General features: G+C 38.8%; 1 non-coding gene across 1 annotated transcript; it reads left to right on the top strand.

The window, feature by feature from the left end:
* Window positions 1-3,800: 3,800 nt before the first annotated feature.
* Window positions 3,801-3,906, top strand: LOC149498208 (small nucleolar RNA R71). Its single transcript, XR_016319837.1, has one exon. It is a non-coding gene; the product is annotated as a small nucleolar RNA R71 (small nucleolar RNA).
* The last annotated feature ends 1,130 nt before the right edge of the window (window positions 3,907-5,036 follow it).

Here is a 5,036-nt window from a genome sequence, read left to right as displayed (position 1 = left end):
ACTACCTCCTTCATGTTTGGGTTCAGTCGCCTTTGATGCTCGATTGAAGGTTTGTAGTCTTCTTCCATCAAGATTTTATGCATGCACACACTCGGGCTTATTCCTTGTAAATCCGAGATAGACCACCCTAATGCTTTCTTGTGTCTACGTAGAACCTTCAACAACCTTTCCTCCTGATCAAGTGTTAGGTGAGAAGAGATAATAACAGGAAAGGAATGGTTCTCTCCTAAGAATGCATGTTTTAAATGAGATGGAAGTTGTTTTAGTTCATGCTTAGGTGGTTCCTTTTCTTTTCCATTCAGGATGCTTGGTTCATTAATGTTATTTTCGACATGTGTGAATACTCAAATTTTGAGGCTCAGGGGAATAACATGGTATGTGAAACTCTTTAAATGGAGGAAAGCACGCCTGCTACAGTACCGTGCCATTTGTTTTGACTTTGCTACTTTAAATTTGACTTTGCTGCAGCAACTGTGCAAACAGTCCGGCCGGACCGGAGGCCATTTTGGACATTTACTGGAAGTATGCCAATATGGTACTTAAAACGTCCGGAATGTCACGAGGATCGCGGAACAGGTCCCGGAATATTTTTCTGAGACCCGGAACTCCCGAAAACTCCTCCGGAGTGAAAAAGCCCAAGTAATCGCGGCCGAGCACGGTGGCTCCGGCCACCGTGGCACCTGCCACCGGCACCGGCGGCACATACCGCCGGACCGCTGGCGGCACCTGCCGCCGGCACTGCGGCACCTGCCGCCGGTGCCGCCGGCGACCCGTTTTGGCCTATAAAATGGCCTCTCCCCCTTCATTTTTTGACACCCCTGTCTGTGTTGACGGACGATCTTTCTCCCTCCCACGCTCCTTGCGATTTCTTTACCGCTTTTTACATTTAATTTAATTTTTATTGCATTTTTGTTGTGATATTTGAACATTAAAATTAAACAAATTAAAATTAATTAATTCCCAAGCAAGGAGCTTAATCTGGAATTAAGAAGCGGTTTCCGATTAAATCAGGTACGTAAACGAAACTCTGCCTATTTAATTTTAGCACTTCATGCATGCTTCTCTTCTACTCCTAATAATTCTACAACTGCATAAATGCATCCATGTCATCATTAGGCAAACAAATTGCCTCAAGTAAATGAATTTAAGCTAAATGCCCGGTTAATTAATAATCGTGGTAATAAGCTTAAACCCGACAATTTTGGCTAAAGAGCCTAGTTAATTAATAACTACGGTTCAACTGCCTTATTTTCAACAAATCCGGCTTAAGTCCAATTAATCAATAATTGTGGCTAAAAGCCTTAATCAATCACGTTTCGACAATAAATTGTGATTAAGCTCGAACGCCCGATTAATTAATAATCGTGGCATTAAAGCCTAAATCGCACATTTTGGCAAACTAATTGCCTAAAACAACACATTTCGGCCAAAGGCCCTAAAATCAACCATTTTGGTGACAATCGCCTAAATTACACATTTTAGCAAACGAATTGCTTAAATCAACACTTTTTGGCCAAAGGCCTTAAAATCAATCATTTTGGCGACAATCGCCCAATCAACACTTTTGGCAAACAGATTGCCTAAATCAACACATTTTGGCTAAAAGCCTTAAAATCAATCATTTTGGCGACAATCGCCCAATCACATCATTTTGGCAAACAGATTGCCTAAATCAACCATTTTGGCTAAGAGCCTTAAAATCAACGACTTTGGCGACAAATCGCCCGACAACCATTTTTGGCACGAATGCCTTAAAACCAACATTTTTGGCTACGAACGCCTAATCGAATCAATCGATCCTTTGGCAAAATGCTTAAACGAACATGCACGAAGCATACACACACTCATGCATTAAGCATACACCTTCAAAGCCCTTCAAAGAAGGCCTATCGAACTACGTTGACTTTGATCTTCCATTCAAACGGAAGTACGTAGGTACGTTAGGGATTTAACCCCGAGCGGCAAGTCAAAATCACTCAAACATTTCATTAATCCATCATTCACCTTGCAAAGCATTCATTCATCGGTTAGTTTATCAGCATGACATAGTCTCGGGATCCACCTCGGGTTTGCAGACTGTGCCTTAAACATTGGGATAATTAATCTAGTAACTAGGTTAATTAAAAATTGGAGTCACTCAGGGTTTTTTCCTAGTTTACCCTTAAATAATTAAACAAGGTGGCGACTCACACACATCACGTGCATTTCTTCCTTAGTCACATGCATCCATATGCATTTGATGTTTTGGGGAGGGGTTCACAACATGCAAAGTGCTTTCCACACATTCATCAACAACATAAATTAGGAAACAGTCCCCATAGTCCATAGGAAGTTTACAAGATTTAAGTACATCAAAAACAATCTCTTCCTGTCCAACTCTTAAGGTCAACTTACCCTCATAAACATCAATTAATGCTCTTGCAGTTGCAAGAAAGGGCCTTCCCAGAATTAGAGATCCTTCCCTGTCCTCATCAATGTCAAGAATAACAAAATCAACAGGAAAGATGAATGTACCTACCTTTACAAGCACGTCTTCTACAATTCCTCTAGGATATTTAATTGAACGATCTGCTAATTGCAAAGACATCTTTGTTGGTTTGAGCTCTCCCATACCTAGCATCTTAAAAACTTCATAGGACATAAGATTAATGCTAGCACCTAAATTTGCCAAAGCTTTTTCAAAGTCAAGATTACCAATGTTACAAGGGATAGAAAAACTTCCTGGATCTTTTAACTTTGGAGGCAATTTGTTTTGGATAATTGCACTGCACTCCTCCGTTAACATTACCGTTCCTTGATCATCAATTTTTCGTTTCTTGCTCAGGATATCTTTTAGGAATTTAGCATAGCTAGGCATTTGAGCAAGAGCTTCAGCAAAAGGAATATTGATTTGAAGCTTCTTAAACACATCCAGAAACTTGAGGAAGCTCTTGTCATCTTGTGCTTTCTTTAATCTTTGTGGAAAGGGAATAGGAGGAACATAGGGTTTTACCTTTTCTTTTTCCTCTAAGTCAATGATAGGCACCTTTGGTTGTTCTTTTTCTTCCTTTGGTAGTTCATCTAATTGTTTGCCACTCCTCAAGGTGATAGCTTGCACTTGTTCTTTTGGATTCTTTTCAGTATTGCTAGGTAACGTACCTTGAGGTCGAGATGCCATCATATTTGCAAATTGCCCTAGCTGAATTTCCAAATTTCTTATTGCAGCCTGCTGGATATTATGGTTTTCCCTGGTTTCATTCATGAATTCCATGTGTGATTTGGAAAGAGCAGTGAGGAGGTCATCATGAGATTTCTTTTCTGGAGGATGGAACCCTGGTGGTGCATTCAAGGCATTGTTAGGATTACCATAGGATAGATTAGGATGATTCCTTAACCTGTTATCATATGAATTTGAATAGGGGTAATTCTTTCTTCCTTGATTCATCACATAGTTCACTTACTCCAAAGTTTGTGGATTTAAAGAGTCCATGATGCATTCCCCAATTCCATGTTGTCCATTGCACCTATCACACATTTGCATAACAGATTTACAGGATTAGTAGTTAACATGTCCAATTTCCTTACCATGTTATCTACCTTGGCATTAAGTGCTGTAATGGCATCTATTTCATAGACTCCTGCGGTTCTTCTTCTTTCAGAATTGTTTTGGCAGTGGCTGTTGCTTGCCATTTCCTCTATCAACTCATACGCTTCATCAATTCCTTTCTTTTCAAAGGATCCACCTGCAGCTGCATCTAAAGTAATTTTGATGTTAGGAGATAATGCATTATAGAAGGTTTGTACCTGTAACCACTTGGGCAAACTGTGATGTGGGCACTTTCTTAACAAGTCCTTGAATCTTTCCCAAGCTTCATACAAGCTCTCTTGATCATGATGAGCAAATGTCATTATTTCATTGTGCAACTTGGTGGTTTTTGAGGATGGAAAGAATTTAGCTAGAAATTTTTGAGCTAATTCATCCCATGTTGTAAAACTTCCAGCGGGACATGATTGTAACCATGATCTAGCTTTATCCCTAAGAGTGAATGGGAAAAGTCTTAATTTGATTGCACCTTCAGAAACACCGTTTTGTTTGAAAGTGTCACAAATTTCCAGAAAATTGGTGATGTGAGCATTAGGATCTTCACTAGGCAACCCCCCATATCGGATCGAGGTAGAGAGCATTTGGATAATTGCGGGTTTAATCTCAAAGTTATTAGCTTCTACCCTAGGTCTAGTAATACTTGAGGTTGTCCCATTCAGATTAGGTGTTGTATAATCCCTTAAGATACGGACCGGATGTTGAAGTGGTGGCCCGACCATGTTTTCATTCTTGTTTTCATTTTCGTTGGCCATGTTTGCCTGTTGTTCGAGTTTTATTTCTTGTGTTTTTCTTGCAGCGTTGAGCCTTCGAAGAGTTCGTTCAATTTCCGGATCAAAGATTAGAGTTTCAGTATTTGTATTCCTTGATCTTTTTTGCATAAAACAACCTGGAACAGTACTTAAAAGAAAATTAAATAAAAGAGTGTCTAAATTAACAATAGGGTAATTCGTATTGATATTGATACGCCAATCCCCGGCAACGGCGCCAAAAACTTGACAGCGTTTTTCGCAAGTGTACGAAATCGCAACAAGTAATATAGAGTAAGAGAGTATCGTATCCACAGGGATTGTTTATCAATTACCAAAATTATGTTAACCTATTATTATTTAGACGATGATAAGAGAGATTCGCTGTAAGGTAAATAAAATTTAAAGTAAAATAGAAGAGATCAAACACAAAATTCAGGTGAAAAGAAATCAGAGGATTAAGCTACTAGGGAATTTGATTTCACTTAATTCTATCCAGCTTATTCTATTAGTTCATTAATCAACTTTAATTGTTCAAGTAGGAGAAACAACCCTAAAGTTACTAACAAGCTCTCCCGATTTATTGTTAGCTATTCTAATCCAGTTTAATTACCTATCTTTAATAGTGAAATTAAACATAAATCAGATTATTAGGTTTTGTGGTTGTTTTGTGAGTTCACAACTTAATACTTTATTAACTTATGAAA

Source organism: Jatropha curcas, chromosome 2, assembly GCF_041381405.1.
Source record: "Jatropha curcas cultivar XTBG-Jc1 chromosome 2, XTBG_Jcur_1.0, whole genome shotgun sequence".
In the NCBI taxonomy this organism is placed as follows: Eukaryota; Viridiplantae; Streptophyta; class Magnoliopsida; order Malpighiales; family Euphorbiaceae; genus Jatropha; species Jatropha curcas.
The sequence above is the reverse complement of the archived record's forward strand: the minus strand, read 5'-3'. Positions and strand labels throughout refer to the sequence as shown.